The 23221-nt window shown below is 37.5% G+C and overlaps 1 long non-coding RNA gene and 1 other non-coding gene across 2 annotated transcripts; both read left to right on the forward strand.

Annotated features, from left to right (window-relative positions):
* The first annotated feature begins 1035 nt into the window (after positions 1 to 1035).
* On the forward strand, positions 1036 to 13292 carry LOC112418232 (uncharacterized). The gene is made up of 3 exons (XR_005644139.1): positions 1036 to 1335; positions 1461 to 1538; positions 13252 to 13292. It is a non-coding gene; the product is annotated as an uncharacterized lncRNA (long non-coding RNA).
* A 1706-nt stretch (positions 13293 to 14998) lies between these two features.
* LOC120578756 (small nucleolar RNA R71) lies at positions 14999 to 15105 on the forward strand. The gene has a single exon (XR_005644567.1). It is a non-coding gene; the product is annotated as a small nucleolar RNA R71 (small nucleolar RNA).
* The last annotated feature ends 8116 nt before the right edge of the window (positions 15106 to 23221 follow it).

Consider the following 23221-nt stretch of genomic DNA (forward strand, 5'->3'; position numbering starts at 1 on the left):
TAATTAAAATCAAATAATAAAATAAAAGATAAAAGCCTTGGAGTTATTGGTTCATCCTAACGACAAGTCCTTCTCAAACCAAACTATTAAACTTATAACTTTATGTTAGACCTAATTTCTCAAGACAGTTTCTCTTTTGTTCCTCTAGCAACCAAGCCTATTTCGCTGACTTGATTACTATTAGATTTTGGTTCCTCTAACAACCAAGCCTATTTCGCTGACTTGATTGTTATTAGTTCCCTTGAAGATCGAAACTATATGTCTCAAAGATTGCAAAGCCTATTTCGCAGACTTTGCAATCTTTGTCTAAATTCACTTGTTCGAATATCAAAGCTCCACTTTCGTTTTATGAATTGATATTTGAGATGATGGATAAACAATTATCAAACCCTCCACTTTCGTTTCCACAGTTTGATAATGGTTGATCCATGTTAAAGTGGTGAATTTAGATAAGGAATTAGGGTTACATAAGATGAAGGTTTAAAGCTTGTTTTGATTAGGATTATGTCATTAGACTTATCCAACAATCCCAAGACAAGAGAAGTCTACTCGCTGACGTTCATTGTAGACAAGGAGAAGTAGAGAGAAAACATAAAAGTAAATAGCAAGAAAGTAAAATGAGCTTTTATTAGAAAGACAATTGTCACATATTGCATTCCAAGAAAAGATGATTATTTGTGATGGATGGCTACTCTATTTATAGCATTTATTCGACTTAAAATCTAAGCTATTACATTTGGGCTAAAAATAGAGTAGCTTAAAATCTAAGCCATCTTTTTTTTTATCATTTATTTGTGGTATTCGGATTTAAGAAAACGAGTTATTGACTTTCTCTAGCCATGTATTTCTCATAACCATTTAATTGTATTATTCTCCTCTTAATTTTCCTGTAGGAACCGCTAATTAATAGTAATTAAATCAGGAAGGAGAATATGTTATAGGTGGGAGTGTTGACCAATGTATTAGATTAATTGAGGAGTGATCCATTCAATTTGTTATCAATTTCTTTAGGAAAATCTAATAGAACCGTGTAGGCACAAATTCTAGTATTTTCCCATTGACTTATATACTTTTGACCAGGATAATTCTCTCTTTACTACCTTCATTCTCATTTATTTCCACCTTAAATTCCTTTGAATTGGCAACATTTCTTACCTTTACATTCATCAGCCCTTGATATTTTGAACCAAACCTAACAAAAGCTATGCATCCAAAAACAATCAAGAGAGAAAAGAACGGAAGAGCCAACCCTCTAGCAACAAAACATAAAAATACCCCTTCTACGTCCAATTATCATTCCTCTCCTTGTTTATTCAACAACTTCATTTTCTTAAGGTAAACTTGTGTTGTCCCTTTCCTCTTCCATTCCTGCGTTCATAATGTAAGGATAAGTCATTTTCATTAAGATTGTATTCTGCCTCAAAGTACGATTATCAATCTCTTAATTCATACTTCCATAGAATCCCAAAACTAGCTCGTTCAGTCGGTGCAGAATCAATCTTAAGGTCGTCTTGTTCGGAAGGAAAAACACCCACAAGGTAAGGGCTTTTTCCCCATACGTTCTTACTAAGTGCTAGGACTTTGTTATAAAATAGTGGTAGAAATTCTTGTCGTTTGAAAGAAAATAAAAATAATAATAATAATTAAAAGGTAAATATAATTATTAAAGTTTGGATTTATTTATGAATTTTATATATGAGAAGGTGATATCGATTGCTATTATGTTTTATTTGCTCTATGATGTTTGAGAATAAAAATATGTAATTTGTTTATGATTTAATTGTGTGGTAGCCTTAGTGGGTGGGTTATATTTGCATTTGTCTAAGTGGCTAGAATATAATTTTTGGAATGATTATCATGGCATATGCATAGCCTTTGTGGCTTGTTACATTATCATGACATTTGCATAGCCTTTGTGGCTTGTTAGGCTTTGTGGCTTGTTTTTATCCGGATCATGTAGTACTTAAGAGCATAGCATGCATCTCATGCATAATTCATTTGAGTTCTTTTCTTAAAATATGGCTTGTGTACTTTTATTTCTTTTTGATCGAGAAGATTTTATACTATCTATTTTAGAGCATTGTTTCTTGTGCTTTGAGTATGAACCAATTTGGATAAGGAAATTGACCCTTACATTAATATAATGTTGTTGGTACCAAAGATGAAGTATGAGCTGGATGTGTGATTGAAGCGTACTCTGGGGCAAATTGGGTTTTTCAATGTAAAAGAAGATTAATTTTCATTAAGTCGTATTTGTAACTTTTAAAATACTTTTGAATTCTTGTATTAAGGAGTAATTTTCTATTGATTTATTTTTTTAACAGTTTATCTTTCTATTAGTTTCACTTAAATATTTTTAAAGAAATATATAATTTTTAAGTAATGTCTTGGATGAAAATCCGGGGCGTTACACGAAGAATCCGCTACATACTTCCGAAGTTGCGACACATGAAACACATCATGCAAATTCGAAAGATGTGGTGGGAAACCAACTCTATATGCCACTGTTCCAACCCTTTCTGATATCTGATACGGACTAATGAACTTTGGAGTCAACTTCTTCGACTTCAATGCACGTCCTACACCCGTCATAGGAGTAACTCTCCGAAATACATGATCTTCCACCTGAAACTCAAGGGCCTTCCTACACTTGTCATGATAACTCTTCTGTCGACTCTGCGACGCTTTCATCTTTTCCCTTATCATCTTGACTTTCTCTCTAGTCTGATGAACCAAATCCGGTCCCAATACAACACTCTCTCCTGACTCAAACCAGCATAAAGGAGTCTTGCACCTCCGACCATACAAAGCTTCGAACGGTGCCATGCCAATACTCGAATGGTAACTGTTGTTGTATGTGAACTCTATCAACGGTAGGTGACTATCCCAAGCTCCACCTTGCTCAAGTACACACACTCTCAGTAAATCCTCCAAAGATTGTATCGTTCTCTCCGACTGACCATCTGTCTGAGGATGATAAGCCGAACTCAACCACAACTTCGAACCCAAAGCATCTTGCAAGCTCTTCCAAAATCTAGAAGTGAACCTCGGATCCCTGTCCGACACGATACTCGACGGTACACCATGTAGCTTCACAATGTTATAAATATAAATCTCCGCCAACTGAGCTACCGGATAACTGATATTAATCGGAATATAGTGTGCCGACTTCGTCAACCTGTCGACCACAACCCATATAGCATCATGCCCTCTCGGAGTGTTCGGTAAACTCGTCACAAAATCCATAGAAATTAGGTCCCACTTCCACTCCGGCACATCCAACGGTGTCAACAACCCTGCAGGCTTCTGATGTTCAACCTTAGACTTCTGACAAGTCAAACATGCATACACAAAATGAGCGACGTCATGCTTCAAATCATGATACATTTTCGTAGCTCCCGGATGAATACTTAAGCTACTTTTGTGACTTTCCTCTAAAATCAACTTTTTCAACTCTCATTATCAGGAATACAAATTCTTCCTCTGAACCTCAATACACCTTGATCATCAACCTTAAAGTCACTATCCTCAGTGCCATTACCAGCAACCATCAAATCAACCAGCTTGACATCCACTTGTTGTGCTTCCCGGATACTATTCAAGAAATCACTGTTAATCTTCAGCATCCCCAACTGTACACTCTGAGGTGTCAATTCACAGACAAGGCTCAAGTCTCTAAACTGCTCTAACAAATCAAATTCTTTCACCATCATAGCAGACATGTGCAACGTTTTCCTACTCAAGGCATCTGCAACCACATTGGCTTTACCCGGATGGTAATTCAAACCAAAATCATAATCCTTCAACAGCTCTAAGCATCTCCTCTGCCTCATGTTCAATTCCTTCTTATCAAATAAATATTTTAGACTTTTATGATCACTAAATACTTCAAATCTGGAACCGTATAAATAATGCCTCCAAATTTTCAAAACAAAAACCACCGCAGCCAACTCCAAATCATGTGTAGGATAATTCTTTTCATGAATTCTCAACTGCCTAGAAGCATAAGCTACCACTTTACCATCTTGCATCGAAACACCACCCAAGCCCAACTTAGACGCATCACAATACACAACAAACAGTTCTTCCGGCTTCGGTAGAATTAAAATAGGAGCAGTTGTCAACCTTTGCTTCAACTCATTGAAATTACTCTCACACTGAGCATGTAACACCCCATTTTCCCAATATTTAAAATTTCTTTAAAAACATAACATTTATCAGAGTAAACATCAAACAACGGGATATCACATATAACGTAATCCAACAGTTAAATAATGATTTAACCAATATCTTAAACATTTGCAGCGGAAAATCTTAACCATAAGTCATGAAACGTTTTGGCACGCAGGCCCAACAAGTATCTCAAAAGAGTTAATCAAAACAGTAAATATTCATGGCAGTTCACGTAAGAGAATGAAGCATGTTATAGCATAAAACCCCATCCCGTTACGTATCAGAGCGACCTAGACGACACAGTGAAGGCAAGGCCACTCACGACGGCAACTGCACACTAAGCACGATCACCTGCAAGTTACCCATACGAAGGGCAACATTTTCAAGCAGAAGGGGTGAGATTTCATAATAAAATAACATTAATCAATGTAATTGCGAATCATAAATTAACATCATAATCATTCCATTATTAACTTTGCATAAATGCTAAACAGTTATCACGTAATCATATATCCAATTCATTATGAACAACGTAACATAATCAATAAACACTTATCACATAATCACATATTCATTCATTATCAACAAGGAATCTTAATCATGACAATGTGACAATGCTCCTAGACTCCTTATATGCATGTGGTACCAATCGTCATCATAAGTATTAATATACTTTAATCGTGCGGAGGACAAAGCTCCTATAAAACGTGCGGAGGAAAAAGCTCCTAATATTCGTGGTGAGGACTAAGCTCAATGATATGCTATGCATGGACACTTATGAACAAAACATCGTAATCAACTTATCAACATGCATCCAATAATTTGGAGCTAAACTTCATCATATAATTATGCACTTAGTTAAATAACGGAAGCAGCATAAACAGGTCACATAACAAGATGATATCATTATATCAAAGCACATAATTTGTATCATTATCACATCTTCTTATCTTGCATGAATATACAATACAATAGTTCATATTCAATTAATATTAATATAACTTAAACAACTCTACAGTCTGCATTAAACGACATCACTAGGTCTCATTACCAGTTAGGGGTTCACTCTTGATCAACAAGTGCGACACAGATCGCATAAACACATAAACAAGTTCATCCTGGTTGTACTCGCGAGGCGAGAGTACTTACTCGCCATGGCGAGTACCACTCAACTCCCAAACTAAGGTTGTTCTGGGTTCCCTCTGATCCTACATTCATTCCTAATCAATACTAGGTATGTTCAGGTACTCAAAGGCATACAAGATTCAACTAAAAAGGTCGAAACACGAAATATGATATGCACTCTGCCTAAGCTCGCGAGGCGAGGAAAGGTTGCTCGCCATGGCGAGTTGCACCAAACAACTCGCGAGGCGAAGGGAAGGGGCTCGCGTGGCGAGCGATGAAGTTCATCACTCGCGAGGCGTGGATCATCACTTGCCGTGGCGAGCGATGAACAGAAGCACGGGCAGACTAGGGTTTTTCTCAAAAATCCATCACACAACATGGTTCAAAGCCTAATTTTGATTCCATAATCCATCCTAAGCATGTTCTAAGGTTAAAGGACGGTTTCTACATCAATCTAAACAAGTTTTACCGTTTGATCATCAATTTTTAGGGTTTTGACCTAATTCCAAAACTTCTCTAAATCAATCCTAACTTTGTCAACTAATCATCAGAATTACAATAAATAACATTATTGAATTATTAGTCTCACCCTTACCTGGTTATGAAGAAATCGCAGCTCTCTCTATGCTCTTCTCCTTTCTAAGCTTTTTCTCCCTTTTCCAAAAGTTTTCACGTACAATGAGTTTCTAAAATATTAGGTCTTCTCCTATTTATACCTCTTTCTAATAACTTATCTTATCTCACTTTCTCCCCCAAAACTACCTAAAATATCAAAACAGCCCTCAACTAAATATTTTATATTATTTTCAAATCTTTATTCTATTTATCAATAAAATAAATCTCATATCATAATCAAATCCTCCAAAACTCATAACTTATCACGTCATCAATCAAATCATCAAAACATACCAAAATCATGCATATATTATATAATTATAATATAATCACCTCAACTTGATTAAATAAACGATTAAACGAAAGTGGGCGTTACAACTCTCCCCCACTTAAAAGATTTTCGTCCTCGAAAATTTACCTCAAGTAAACAACTCTGGATAAGACTCCAGCATCTTACTCTCAAGCTCCCACGTCAAGCTTTCCCCAGTCGCTCCCGACCAAACGACTCTCACGAGAGGTATCTCCTTGCCTCTCAACGTCTTCACTTTACGATCATCAATCCTCAACGGTAAAGTTTCTACCGTAAGGTTGTCTCTAACTTGCACATCGTCACTTTGGATTACATGAGATGGATCCGGAACATACTTTCGAAGTTGCGACACATGGAAAACGTTGTGCAAATTCGCAAGATGCGGCGGTAAACCCACTCGGTAAGCCACCGTTCCAACTCTTTCCAATATCTGATACGGACCAATGAACTTCGGGGTCAACTTCTTTGACTTCAAAGCACGTCCTACACCAGTCATAGGAGTGACTCTCAAAAACACGTGGTCTCCTTCCTGAAATTCAAGATCTTTTCTACGCTTATCATGATAACTCTTTTGTCGACTCTGCGACGCCTTCATTTTCTCTTGGATCATCTGAACTTTCTCAGTAGTTTGCTGAACAATCTCTGGTCCTAAGACCGCTCTTTCTCCTGATTCAAACCAACACAACGGAGTTCTGCATCTCCGACCATACAAAGCCTCGAACGGTGCCATTCCAATACTAGAATGATAACTATTATTATAAGTGAACTCGATCAACGGAAGATGACTGTCCCAAGTTCCTCCTTGTTCAAGAACACAAATTCTCAACAAATCCTCTAGCGACTGAATTGTCCTCTCCGACTGACCATCTGTCTGTGGATGATACGCCAAACTCAATCTCAACTTCGAACCCAAGGCCTCTTGCAAACTTTTCCAAAATCTAGAAGTAAATCTTGGATCTCTATCTGACCCGATGCTCGAAGGAACACCATGCAACTTCACAATCTCCTTGATATAAATCTCTGCCAACTGGGCAACAGGGAAACTAATATTAATAGGTAGAAAATGAGCTGACTTCGTCAACCTAACAACAATAACCCAAATTGCGTCGTTCCCTCTAGGAGTATTTGGCAAACTCGTCACAAAATCCATGGATATACTATCCCATTTCCATTCTGGCACGTCTAAAGGTACCATCATCCCAGCAGGTTTCTGATGCTCAACTTTCGACTTCTGACAAACTAAACAGGAATACACAAACTGTGCCACATCTCGTTTCAAACCAGACCACCAGAAAATCTTCTTTAAATCATGATACATCTTCGTAGCTCCCGGATGAATACTCAAGCTACTTCTATGACTCTCTTCAAGAATCATCTTCTTAATCTCTTCATTGTCTGGGATACAAATTCTTCATCGGAATCTCAACACACCTTGATCATCGATTTTAAAATCACTGTCTTCAGTCTGATCTCTAGCAACCAACAAGTCCACAAACTTTACATCAACTTTCTGTGCTTCCTTGATATTTTTCAAAAATTCACTATCAATCTTGAGCATACCTAGTTTCACGCTCTGAGGTGACCATTCACAAACCAAACTCATATCTCGGAACTGTTCAAGCAACTCGAACTCTCTGACCATCATGGCGGACATATGCAATGTCTTCCTACTCAAGGCATCTGCAACAACATTAGCTTTACCCGGATGATAATTCAAACCAAAGTCATAATCCTTTAGCAACTCTAGCCATCTTCGCTGCCTCATATTCAATTCTTTCTGATCGAACAAATACTTCAAACTCTTGTGATCACTAAACACCTCAAACCTCGAACCATACAAATAATGTCTCCATATCTTCAACACAAAGACTACGGCCGCCAACTCGAGATCATGCGTAGGATAATTCTTCTCATGAACTCTCAACTGTCTTGAAGCATAAGCTACCACTTTACCTTCTTGCATAAGCACACCTCCTAAACCCAACTTGGACGCATCACAATACACCACAAAAGGTTCATCTGACTTCGGCAAAATCAACACTGGAGCAGTCGTCAAACGCTTCTTCAATTCACCGAAACTCCTCTCACAATGGACGTCCCACACAAAAGTTTTACCTTTACAAGTCAACTGTGTAAGCGGAAGAGCTAACTTGGAAAATCCCTCGATAAATCTCCTGTAGTAACCAGCTAAACCCAAAAAGCTTCTAATCTCAGTAACGGACTTAGGAGTATCCCATTGCGATACCGCTTCAACTTTAGATGGATCCACTGCAATTCCATCACCAGAAATAACATGGCCTAGAAAACTCACTTCTTTCAACCAGAATTCACACTTAGACAATTTAGCATAAAGCTTCTTCTCTTTCAACACTTGCAAAACAATCTTCAGATGCTCGGCATGTTCTTCTTCAGTCTTGGAGTAAATCAAGATATCGTCGATAAACACAACCACAAACCGATCCAAAAATGCATGGAAGATGCGATTCATATACTCCATAAACACTCCAGGTGCATTGGTAACACCAAAAGGCATAACTTTATATTCATAGTGACCATAACGCGTTCTGAAAGCTGTCTTCTGCATATCTTCATCTTTTACTTTAATCTGGTGATAACCTGATCTCAAATCAATCTTGCTGAAAACTCGTGCACCCACTAGCTGATCCATCAAATCATCAATTCTCGGAAGTGGATACCTATTCTTGATAGTTACCTTCTTGTTCAACTGCCGATAATCAATACACAACCGCATACTACCATCTTTCTTCTTTACTAACAAAATCGGCGCTCCCCAAGGTGAAACACTCGGTCTAACAAACTTCTTCTTAAGCAAGTCTTCCAACTGTTTCTTCAACTCAGATAACTCAGAAGCAGACATACGATAAGGTGCCATCGAGACCGGCTTCGTTCCAGGAACAAGATCAATAGAAAACTCAACTTCTCTCTCTGGAGGCACATCAGGAATCTCATCTGGAAAAACTTCAGGAAATTCACACACCACCGGTAACCTGTCAATCACTGCTTGATTCTCAATAGATAAGGTAGCCATTAACGAAAACATCAAGATACCGTCGCGTTCCAGTTGCTTCAGCTGCTTAGTAGATAAAAACTCTGCACCACTTTCCTCTTCGACGGAAGAGAAATGTACTGACTTGCTAAAACAATTAATAAGAACGTGGTTGTACTCTAACCAGTTCATACCCAAAATCACATCCATACCACCCAAAGGTAGACAAACTAAATCCATTTCAAAATCACGACCAAACATAGACCAAGGACATTTCAAACATACGAGAGAAGTAGTCACCGAACCCTTAGCTGGAGTTTCGATAACCATCTCTCCATTCATATCAGACAAATCAAGACCCAAAGCAGAAACACAATCGAAAGCAATAAAACAATGCGTAGCACCAGTATCAATAATAGCAACTAAAGGAGTATTATTAATATAGCAAGTACCTCTGATCAAACGATCCTCATTCTCTGTCTGAGTCCCAGTCAAAGCAAAGACCCTACCAGTAGTCGGCGCCCTCTTAGGCTGAGTACACTGTGAACTAATGTGACCCTCTCCATTGCAATTAAAGCACACAATGTATGTACGATTGCAATCAGCTACAACATGACCTTACTTGCCACACCGGACACACTTCTTGATTTCCTCAGGGCAGACGTTGCTTTTGTGGCCTTTCTCACCACAATTGAAACACACAATCTCCGCAGCATCCTTCTTCTTAGGCCGCCTAACATCGACCATCTTCTGTTTCCCTTTGTCAGCGGGGGCACTGTACGGCTTAGGACGACTCTGCTGTCCCTTGCCCTTCCTTTCATTCACTACCTTGTAGTGAGCCTTCGTATCCTCTTCATAGATCCTGCAGCTATTAACCAAGTCCTGAAAAACTCTCAGCTGTTGATACCCAATCGCCCTCTTGATGTCGGGCCTCAGACCATTCTCGAATTTGATACATCTCGAGAACTCAGCATTCTCAGCAGTATAGTGCGGATAGAACTTAGACAGCTCCACGAACTTGGCAGCATACTCTGTCACGGACATATTTCCTTGCTTCAGCTCAAGGAATTCGATCTCTTTCTTCCCGCGAACATCTTCCGGAAAGTATCTTCTCAGGAACTCTCTCCTGAAAACAGCCCAAGTCACAACAGCTCCCTCCTGCCCAAGGGTAGGCAGAAGAGCAACCCACCAGTCATCAGCTTCCTCGGCCAGCTGATGAGTACCAAATCGCACTTTCTGATCCTCCGTGCACTGGATAACCCGGAAAATCCTCTCAATCTCCTTAAGCCACGTATGGGCTCCATCAGGGTCATAACGTCCTTTGAAAGTCGGAGGGTTCTTCTTCATGAACGTCTCCAACATCCTAGCTTCCGCGTTCGCACCAGCATTTGCGTTAGGTTGTTGTCCCACAGCTTGGGCAACAGCTTGTAGAGCAGCAGCTAACGCAGCATCGTTTCTTCCAGCCATTTCCGAGATTCTACAAAAGTAGCAACAACAACATAAGATAGTAATATAAATATTACTAAGACTCGACACGACTCTGTAATTGACCGGACGGACCGACCTGCTCTGATACCAATTGTAACACCCCGTATTCCCAATATTTAAAATTTCTTTAAAGACATAACATTTATCAGAGTAAACATCAAACAACGGGATATCACATATAACGTAATCCAACAGTTAAATAATGATTTAACCAATATCTTAAACATTTGCAGCGGAAAATCTTAACCATAAGTCATGAAACGTTTTGGCACGCAGGCCCAACAAGTATCTCAAAAGAGTTAATCAAAACAGTAAATATTCATGGCAGTTCACGTAAGAGAATGAAGCATGTTATAGCATAAAACCCCATCCCGTTACGTATCAGAGCGACCTAGACGACACAGTGAAGGCAAGGCCACTCACGACGGCAACTGCACACTAAGCACGATCACCTGCAAGTTACCCATACGAAGGGCAACATTTTCAAGCAGAAGGGGTGAGATTTCATAATAAAATAACATTAATCAATGTAATTGCGAATCATAAATTAACATCATAATCATTCCATTATTAACTTTGCATAAATGCTAAACAGTTATCACGTAATCATATATCCAATTCATTATGAACAACGTAACATAATCAATAAACACTTATCACATAATCACATTTCATTCATTATCAACAAGGCATCTTAATCATGACAATGTGACAATGCTCCTAGACTCCTTATATGCATGTGGTACCAATCGTCATCATAAGTATTAATATACTTTAATCGTGCGGAGGACAAAGCTCCTATAAAACGTGCGGAGGACAAAGCTCCTAATATTCGTGGTGAGGACTAAGCTCAATGATATGCTATGCATGGACACATATGAACAAAACATCGTAATCAACTTATCAACATGCATCCAATAATTTGGAGCTAAACTTCATCATATAATTATGCACTTAGTTAAATAACGGAAGCAGCATAAACAGGTCACATAACAAGATGATATCATTATATCAAAGCACATAATTTGTATCATTATCACATCTTCTTATCTTGCATGAATATACAATACAATAGTTCATATTCAATTAATATTAATATAACTTAAACAACTCTACAGTCTGCATTAAACGACATCACTAGGTCTCATTACCAGTTAGGGGTTCACTCTTGATCAACAAGTGCGTCACAGATCGCATAAACACATAAACAAGTTCATCCTGGTTGTACTCGCGAGGCGAGAGTACTTACTCGCCATGGCGAGTACCACTCAACTCCCAAACTAAGGTTGTTCTGGGTTCCCTCTGATCCTACATTCATTCCTAATCAATACTAGGTATGTTCAGGTGCTCAAAGGCATACAAGATTCAACTAAAAAGGTCGAAACACGAAATATGACATGCACTCTGCCTAAGCTCGCGAGGCGAGGAAAGGTTGCTCGCCATGGCGAGTTGCACCAAACAACTCGCGAGGCGAAGGGAAGGGGCTCGCGTGGCGAGCGATGAAGTTCATCACTCGCGAGGCGAGGATCATCCCTCGCCGTGGCGAGCGATGAACAGAAGCACGGGAAGACTAGGGTTTTTCTCAAAAATCCATCACACAACATGGTTCAAAGCCTAATTTTGATTCCATAATCCATCCTAAACATGTTCTAAGGTTAAAGGACAGTTTCTACATCAATCTAAACAAGCTTTACCGTTTGATCATCAATTTTTAGGGTTTTGACCTAATTCCAAAACTTCTCTAAATCAATCCTAACTTTGTCAACTAATCATCAGAATTACAGTAAATAACATTATTGAATTATTAGTCTCACCCTTACCTGGTTATGAAGAAATCGCAGCTCTCTCTATGCTCTTCTCCCTTCTAAGCTTTTTCTCCCTTTTCCAAAAGTTTTCACGTACAATGAGTTTCTAAAATATTAGGTCTTCTCCTATTTATACCTCTTTCTAATAACTTATCTTATCTCACTTTCTCCCCCAAAACTACCTAAAATATCAAAACAGCCCTCAACTAAATATTTTATATTATTTTCAAATCTTTATTCTATTTATCAATAAAATAAATCTCATATCATAATCAAATCCTCCAAAACTCATAACTTATCACGTCATCAATCAAATCATCAAAACATACCAAAATCATGCATATATTATATAATTATAATATAATCACCTAAACTCGATTAAATAAACGATTAAACGAAAGTGGGCGTTACAGAGCATCCCACACGAACGACTTACCCTTACAAGTCAACTGAGTCAACGGAAGTGCTAACTTCGAAAATCCCTCAATGAACCTGCGGTAATAACCAGCCAAACCCAAGAAACTTCTGATTTCAGTCACTGACTTCGAAGTCTCCCATTGTGATACTGCATCAACTTTCGAAGGATCAACTGCAATACTGATGAGTCATTATTATATCTATTTTATCCATAATATTTAGTATCGTTTTATTTAGATTTTAGTTATATTTATATTTATAATATTTCCTTTTTGAATTATATTACTACAATTGCATATTTTATATTTCAGGAATGAATATTGGATGGATTGAGTCTTGGAGCAAAAGAAAGAGGATTGGAGCTGATTCGGTGCAGAAATACGAAGATTCGGAAGACAAAATATGTCTCCCCCAAGTCAGAACCTTGGCACGGCCCGTGCTAGGCTTGGCACGGCCGTGCCACCTTCCAATGCCTCTTTTGCTGCTTTTGCTTAGATTTTAAGCTACTCTATTTTTAGCCCAAATGTAATAGCTTAGATTTTAAGTCGAATAAATGCTATAAATAGAGTAGCCATCCATCACAAATAATCATCTTTACTTGGAATTCAATAAGTGACAATTGCTTTTCTAATTAAAGTTCTTTTCTTTTCCTTTATTTTCCCGTCATTTACCTTTATGCTTTCTCTCTTCTCCCCCATGTCTACGATGAACATGAGTGAGTAGACTTCTCCTTGTCTTGGGATTGTTGGATAAGTCTAAATGACATAATCCTAATCAAACCAAACTCTAAGCCTTAATCTTATGTAACCCTAATTTCTTATCTGAATTCACCGTCTTAACATGGATCAACCATTATCAAACTGTGGAAACAAAAGTGGAGGGTTTGATAATTATTTATCCATTATTCCAAATATCAATTCATAAAACGAAAGTGGAGCTTTGATATTCGAACAAGTGAATTCAGACAAGGATTGCAAAGTCAGCGAAAAAGGCTTTGAAATCTTTGAGACATATAGTTTCGATCTTCAAGGGAACTAATAACAATCAAGTCAGCGAAATAGAGGCATACGAGACAAAGCTTCAGCAAAGGGAATCTTAATGCAAATATTTTGAAGTACGTTTAAAAATTTAGTGAATTGAGTCTCCAAGTGAAGCTTAGTAAGCATTAATGTTGTAAGGGCTTTGTTCTTATCAAGCAGTTTCTTACTTTCTATCACACCTTTCTTACCTAGACACTTAACACTCTCTCCCTTGACACTTTTGGCTTTAGCAACGGTCTCTTCTAACTTACTACCCCCAAGAAAAATAGCGTTGACATGGGCTTTGGGGTTTGTTTCAGGTTGACCAGGAAAGACACCTGGTGTTTGAGAAGAGGTGGCCACTTGGGAGATTTCGGTCTCAAGCATTTTGGTGTGTGTGGCGATAGAATCAACCTTGGTGGTGAGTTTGGAGAGAGAATCGCTCAGAAATCCTGTTTGGTTTTTCAGTTCCTGAAGATTTTTATTTTGATTAGCTATGCAATTTTCCAACAAAATCTCCAAACTTGATTTCTGAGCCACTCTCTGGTTGTTTGTATAGCCAGGTGGTGCTGCTTATCCATAGGAACCTTGAGGATTTTTGTAAAAATTTTGATTTGGCCTCATTCCTTGGTTATATTGAGCGTAATTCAGTTGCTCAATATTGGCAGCACTACCTAACTGACAATCAACACCGATATGACCGGATATACCACAGATTTCACAAGGAGGGGATGCAGAAGAAGGTGTGACAGCATTAACATTAAGCTTTTCAAATTTCTGGGTTAATGCCTCAACCTTAGCAGCAAGGTGGTTATATTCAGAGACTTCGTATATACCTGCCTCTTTCTTAGAGGGAGTAGGAGTGGTGACGGCTCTCTCGTTGGTCCATTGGTAGTGATTCTGAGCCATGTCTTCAATCAAAGCATAAGACTCCGTATAGTTTTTGTTGATTAGAGCTCCACCTGCAGCTGCATCAACAGAAATCTTAGTGGTATATGACAAGCCATTATAAAATGTGTGGACTATAAGCCACTTCTCTAGGCCATGGTGGGGACAAAGTCTAAGCATTTCCTTGAAACGCTCCCACGCCTCATAGAGAGACTCCCCATCTTTTTGATTGAAACGCGTGATTTGATCTCTAAGCTTAGCGGTTTTAGATGGGGGGAAAAATCGGGCAAGGAATGCTCGCCTCATATCGTCCCATGAAGTAATGGAACCGACTTCTAGGGAATGGAACCAAGCACTAGCTCTATCCCTTAAGGAAAAGGGAAAGAGGTGAAGTCTTACGGCTTCTTGGTTCTCTTTTATGGTGCCACTGAGTCTTAGGAAGGAAGAAATATGGAGATTTGGATCCTCAATGGGTGATCCAAAAAACTAATTTTGCTGCACCAAATTGAGTAGTGCATGCTTGATTTCGAAGTTATTACCCACAACCGTTGGGTACACGATAATAGCTTGTGGCTCTTCCGTTGAAGGAGTAGCATACTCTTTGAGAGTGCGTTCAGCCATAACAGTATTATTTTGTGCTTCTCTCTTTTTTCTTATGCAAAAACCTTTCGATCTCAGGAATAAATTCTCCGAGACTTTTACTTCTTCGCATAAGAAATCGAGAACCCAAGAAGTTAGTGCTAAAATAAAGAAAGAAGTAGAAGAAAAGAGGAAGAGAAGAGTGTTCTAATCACAAAGAAAGAGTTAATCAAATTAGTTTACTCCCCGACAGCGGCGCCAAAAACTTGATGAGATAAAACCGCAAGTGCACGGTCTTAACGATGTAGTATGAAAAGAGTATCGTTCCGACAGGGAGTAGTTCAATTAAATTAACCTTTGGAAATGATTAGAAGAGAAAAGAATTGTAAGTTGGGGGTTTTCAAGCGATTGAAAATTAATAATATAAAAAGAGCCTTGGGATCGTTGGTTTCATCTAAATAACAAGTCCTTCTCAAACCAAAACCATAAGCTTATAATGTTATGTTAGACCTAATTTCTCAAGAGAGTTTCTCTAATGTTCCTCTAGCAACCAAGCCTATTTCGCTGACTTGATTACTATTAGATTTTGGTTCCTCTAACAACCAAGCCTATTTCACTGACTTGATTGTTATTAGTTCCCTTGAAGATCAAAACTATATGTCTCAAAGATTGCAAAGCCTATTTCGCTGACTTTGCAATCCTTGTCTAAATTCACTTGTTCGAATATCAAAACTCCACTTTCGTTTTATGAATTGATATTTGGAATGATGGATAAACAATTAACAAACCCTCCACTTTCGTTTCCACAGTTTGATAATGGTTGATCCATGTTAAACCGGTGAATTTAGATTAGAAATCAGGGTTACATAAGATTAAGGCTTAGAGATTGGTTTGATTAGGATTACGTCATTTAGACTTATCTAACAATCCCAAGACAAGAAGAAGTCTACTCACTCATGTTCATCGTAGACATGGGGGAATAATGCTAATATAAAATAAAATAAAATCTAATTAAAACTAAACTAAAAAGCATATAAAAGTAAGCAATAAATGATTCATCAAACTCCCCCACACTTGAATCTTTGCTTGTCCTCAAGCAAAAGGCATAGACATGGCAGCAACAAAAGGATTAATATATGACACTTTAAATAAAAGCTTATGTCTCCCTCGAGGTTTCATCTCAATGTACACTAATCACAACTTCAAGCATTCCTTGTAAACTTATTCAACCTGTAACACCCCGTTTTCCCAACTTAAAAATTTCAACATAATTATCAGAGTAATCATCAAATAACGGAATGTTACACTTCTTTTCTTAAAAATCACAAATGGAATAATTAAATAATTATCCTTCAAATTTCAACAATGTAATAATTAAAACATTGCAGCGGAATTAATTTAACGACAATGAAAGCTTCAATAACATGTTCCAAAAATTGATACATAAAGGAATGATAAACTTAGCAACAATTTCCCATCCCGTTATGTATCAGAGCCCTAAGCCACTTGAGCCACCACTCCTACTAAACTTTATTACCTGCAAGTTACCCATACGGAAGGGCAACATTTTCAAGCAGAAAGGGTGAGATTCACAATCAATAATAATAATATATAATTCATCAAATGCATCTAACAACTTAACTCCATCGGTTAGTAATAACAATTCCTTTAACGACTCCTAAACCATATCATGTACTCATCATATCAACAGTCATAACTCGATATCATAAACAACATCATAACAGCATCATTTAACATCATAATCAACATCTTAATTATAATCATATAACATCATACTCATAATTCCTATACAACATGACAACTTGATAATCAATGACATAAGTAACGTAACAATATCATATTCATAGTTCATATACAACATAACAACATCATTAATTCGTATTAACATTCTCCACCAAGCACCTTATTAACAACTCATGAATAGAGGACAACTTAGCAACTATACGTAACATCATCATTTCATAATAATAATTATTCATCAAACATTCCATTAGCAATTCATGAATAAAAGACAACTTATCAACTTAACATAACCATCATCAAGTACATTTAACAACTCATAGATAACATCACATAATCGTCATCACAACATTCATAATCATCATCATGTAACATCCTAACAACCTCATATTCAACACCATAAACAGTCATCATAATATTATAATCAATATCATAATAATATAAACAACAACATATATTTAACAATAATGTTCTTACTTCTTTAACTTTAGTAACACTTACTAATTCAACCAACAATGACGACAACAACAAGATTCAACAACAACGACAACAACAACTCTCTCAAGAACAACGGCAACTACAATTATCCAATATATGTATATATTTCATAATCAACAATATCATCAATAATAGATATCTAATTCATCAATTAAATCTAACACCCTGTCTTAATAATAACTCATCAATATATAAGTATATCATCATTAACAACATCAACAACAAATGGTAATTAAAACCAACAACAACGACTCATGCAACAACTCGACACCACCGCTAAGACTCATGCAAGACATGACAACTCCACTAAGACTCCTCAACAAATGCAACTATGCATGTGGTACCATATCAGAGCCGAAGCCCTCATCGTTATAGAATGGTTAAAGCATTCTTTTATCAGGACATGAGTCCTCATCGTTAACATCGTTTTGAACAACATAGTGCTCCATCGTTTTGAACGACAAGGCGTTCCAGGACCGAAGTCCTCATCGTTTTTTATGCTTATGCAACTGACTCCAGTTGTGTATATCTACATACAACTCGACAATGCATATATGTATATATGACTTATGACTCCACTTGTGTATATCTACATACAACTCAACAACAACAACGACAACGACAACAACAAATGTACATAATTAATTATGACATACCCCACCTCTTAGCCAACTATGACACAACGACTCTTGATAGTAAGATCTATCAACACATTCACAACAACATATATATTCACCCATCATATCATAATACATCAATTCAGTAAGCAATCATGTTCTTGGTAAACAATGCAGTCACATATAATCAATAATAAACGGCAACATGGCAGCACTCAAACATTCTTAAGATATAACAATATCAAATGGTAATCAACATCAACTTAAACATCTTATATAATCCACATAACGAATATATTTCACATTAACCAACATTACCCAACATTAACCAACATTAACCAACATTACCCAACATTAGGTTAAATACTCTTAAACACCTTAGCTGAACTCATATTACTTCTAGTTTCGAGGTTTTGGAATTATTCCCTAAGTTTTGGATTAACTTAGAAACGGTTATGCTGAATTTTCATAAGATTTCACTAAGACCTACTTGGAGTATTTCCATCATAACTCAAAAACTAAAAGTCATTTTCAAGTCAAACCAAAGCCATTAGGAAGCTAACAAAATTATCTAAAACTTTCATGTTTACACCAAAGTCCAATTCAAAACAGAAACGTGTGAAAAATACACAAGAACGCGAAATAAGGAATGCTGTCAAAAGGCATTTCGCTTAAGCGAACGGTGCTTCGCTTAAGCGAACGGTGCTTCGATTAAGTGAACTACTTACAGTAGCTGTTCGCTTACATCTCGCTTCCGGCTCGCTTAAGCGAACAGTCATCGTTTCTGCATAATTTTTCACGGGTTTAAACCATTTTTCACCCCAAAACTCCCAATTTTGATCTCCCAATGCCCAAACATGTTTCCAAAGATTGTTTATAGGTTCATTATACAATTAGGCATCTAAAGGAACATAAAACATGCATCAACAACAACAATTACAGATCATTCCACCATCATACACAAATTCATCAATTCATCCAATCACTCATAATTTTCAATCCATTTATGATCACAGCAGCAACAAAGATTAAGTTTTCATTCTGAACATTATATTACAAGAGAATTAACATGATCATTACCCATTTCCCTTCAGAATCATCATCAAACCCTAACCCTCAATTTCTCTTCCAAAACTATGCAATTAGGTCAATTTTCAGAAATTATAGATTATGATTATCGAGAGATAGTCTCACCCTTACCTGAATTCAATTGCACAAACGAAGCTACAGCAAAATCGATCCCCTCTTGCTCTTGTTATCCCCTTGGCTTGGTTTTCTCTCCCAAAACTTGTTTCACGTAAAACTGCTTCTGACCTTTTCTTTTCCTAACTCCCAAAACTATAACTTCCCCTTTTTCATTAAACTCCCTTAATTTTTATTAAATCCTAATTAACTCCCACACTCCAAAATAATTCTATTTCTCCACTTATTCTATTAAATAATGAAAATATCCATTTAATAAAATACACCACACCACAAAATCAACATAAATCATTTAAAATCATATAAAAGACTTTAAATCAACTAAAAATAATTAAATAACAATTAGGGCGTTACACAACCCGACAACAAATCTCAAGTGAGTGTGTGTGTGTAGTCCAACCCTTTTCTTGCTCCTGTATAAGATAGATATTATGAGGAACAGGTTCTAACCTTAACACTAAAATGACCGAGAAAAATCTTTTCTTCATTTCATATAAGAGAGGTGGGAGAGTTAAGATAGATTTGATGAATTTATACATTTGGGGGCTTGTAGATGCCTAGGGGCTATCATTTCACATTGGAAGTCCGTGAGGGGGTATCCTTTCCTCCAAGTTTCTATGATCACCCTAAGTAGTGCTACAACTTGTTTACTTCACTTAGGAAGTTCCTCTTTTTAGAGGGTTTAATTCAAGCACAATTTGTTTGAGAAGTCATCACCACATTTAGGAAGTCAGTGAGAGGGTATCCTTTCCTCCACGTGTGGTGATATCCTTCCGCCCCATTTCGGTTTACACATTTCATCACATTAGAATTATTCCCAGACAAACTTATACTACTTTTACTCTGAAGATTTTTAAGGGTCCAGGTTACCATTAAAGCTAGAACGTGTTCCTTAAAATACCTACTCATACACTTACTCAAGGATTGCAACTAGGTGCTTTTCTCATTGGAGAATTAATTTCACAATAAAACTTGATGTGGGTATAGCAAGAATACTTATAACACAAGAAATCACTTTCATGTACAAGAAACGACCATTGGAGAGACAACAAAAAATTATGTCATAATAAAACAATAAAAACAAGCTGCTTATTCATGCCTTTTACAATAAAACAAAACAAAAGAATAAAGTTCAAGGGAGTTTGGAAACACTAAGACTAACGACGCTTTATTAGGCTCCCCCCACACTTAGGAGAAGCATTGTCTTCAATGATTCAAGATAGAAAAATAAACGAAAATGAGAGGAAGAAGAAGAAGAAGAAGAAGAAAAAGAAGAAAAAGAAGGAGGAGGAGAAAGAAGGGAAGAGAGGAAGAGGAAAGTTCACATTTTTATCATTGGGGTCCATATGGAGGACCTTGGAGGTGAAAGTGGTGCATCATCTTCCGAAGCATTTGGTTGTTTTCTTCAGATATGCGGTTGCCCCGTTGACATCATTCCTTATTCCCATTAATTCAACACCTTGCCTTTGCTGCTCGGTGCTTATCCTCTCGACCTCGGTATTCATCCATGCCCATCTTGCATTTTCATTTGTTTCACCTTCATCATGGTCATGGTGCTCCTCATCATGGTGCAATTGTGCACCTTCCTCTTCTTCATTATGTTGTTCTATGTGCACCTGTGGGTCATCATTAACATACAACAAATTTTCTTCCACCTCGGTGTTAGTCCGAGATGGGTTAGGCAATAATATCAAAGTGGGCACATTGAGCTTGAGTGTATAAACAAAGGGGATTCGAGTTTTTATGAAATTCATAGAGATAAGGGTTTCTATGTTCAACCTATTGTTTCCCTCAATCTTGTTTATCCCTTGGTCTTCACTCACGCCTAACTGCCTAGCTATGTATGTTATGATACCACCAACTACTATTTCTCCCCTACTATCGGACCTATTTCCTATAAGGGAAAGGTAGTCAAGCAAATAAAAACAAGTGTTAACGGGGTGGTTGTGCAGCATAGCCCAAAGCATGAAGAGTTCATCACTCCTAGTATTCCCTAATTCATTCCTTCCCCAAATAGTGCAAGCCATAACCCTTTGAAGGTACCTAAGTACAGGGTTCTGAATGTTGCTAGCTTTGTTGGCACGTGTGTTAAACTGGTCAAGACCTGTAATTCCCTCCCAAAAGGCGGTGGGTTGGTAGTCAACCGGCTTTAAATTTTGATCCCAAGAGTCGTGGATGAACCCCGCATTTGCGAAGCCCATCTCATCACAGAAGTATTGAAGAGACATCTCATAATCAGTATTCATAAGCCGGAAAGAAACTCTATGGTTTGGGTTATCAAAATTCAACCTATCTTTCGTAAAAACAATAGAACTTAAAAATTCGTAGGTGAAATTCTCATACCCTCTCATAGGTCTCAACATATCAACCCATCCTAACCTTTCTAGCAGAGTAAACACATTATGTTTAATTCCTAGCTTATTCAAGTCATGGGTATTAGGGTACCTGCAAGGATGTAAAGGTTTAGAGATTAGAATTTTGTACCTATCTCTTTGCTTGTTGTCCCTGAAGGTGATGCCATGATTCTTGGCTTCTGTTTTCTTCTTTGGAGGAGGTCCCCCTGATGAGCTTCCAACTTGTTTTCCACTTCTCTTTGAAGCCATTACCTTGACCTTGCTTTAGTGGTGTGATGGCGGTGATGGTTTGTGGTTGGGTTATGGAAGTTGGTGAAGAATTTCTGGTTTTTGGGTTAGGTTAGGAGGGGTTACGAATTTGGGTGATGTTGGTTTGGATGTATGAAAGTTGTTTTTGTGATTTGGTGAGGTTTTGGGGTAGAAATGGAGGTTTAGGGTTTTGTGGCTATGGAGGTTTTAGAGAGAAGTTTGGAGGTAGAGAGATGTTTGTGGTGGAGAATGAGGGAAGAAGAAGGCCAAAAGGTGTGGTTATACCTACCTGATGATCGGGCACGGCCGTGCCAACCTTGGCACGGGCCGTGCTAACTTTCTAGAACAATGGCTTGTTTTGATTTGTCAAGGTCTGGCACGGCCGTGCTAGTGTGAGCACGGGCCGTGCCAAGGTTCTGGAGGACGAGGCATACGAAAACAAAAGTAGTTAAAGCTATTGTCTCTTTGTGATCTATAGCCTTTTTCTTTGAAAAAATTTCTTTTAAAAACTTGGCGTATAGAGGCATACGAGACAAAGCTTCAGCAAAGGGAATCTTAATCCAAATCCTTTTAAGTATGTTTAAGAATTTAGCAAATTGAGCCTCCAAGTTGAGCTTAGTAAGCCTTGTGGGTGAAATTACATGTTTCAAAGTATGTATAAATGTTAAGTTATGAAATTATACTTAATTGATGAAATTTGATATGTTTTGATTGAAATGAGATGTAAATCATATGTAATTGATATTCTTGTTGCTGAGATATGTTGTTGATTATGATTTATGGCTTGGGTGTTCATATACCATAATTGTTGATAAGAAATAAGATGTTGTTGGTGGTTTTGTGAAATTGATGAAGTTGAGTTAAGTGTTCATGTGAAGGACCAAATTGAACTTTGATATTTATGGTGGTTGACTGAAATTTTGTTATTGTTGGATGAATTGAACCTAGGAGAATTTATGTTTTCATGTTGTGGTTATGTTAGTTGAGTTGTTTAGGAGAAAACGGGTTTTTCGTGTGAAATGTCTATGTTTAAGCGTTTTTGCCAGTAAGTGATTATGTGAGGTTTTGGAAAATGACTTTTGGGATGGTTGAAACATGAAATTTTTGTAGATT

The sequence above is a fragment of the Medicago truncatula genome, chromosome 2 (assembly GCF_003473485.1).
Source record: "Medicago truncatula cultivar Jemalong A17 chromosome 2, MtrunA17r5.0-ANR, whole genome shotgun sequence".
In the NCBI taxonomy this organism is placed as follows: domain Eukaryota; kingdom Viridiplantae; phylum Streptophyta; class Magnoliopsida; order Fabales; family Fabaceae; genus Medicago; species Medicago truncatula.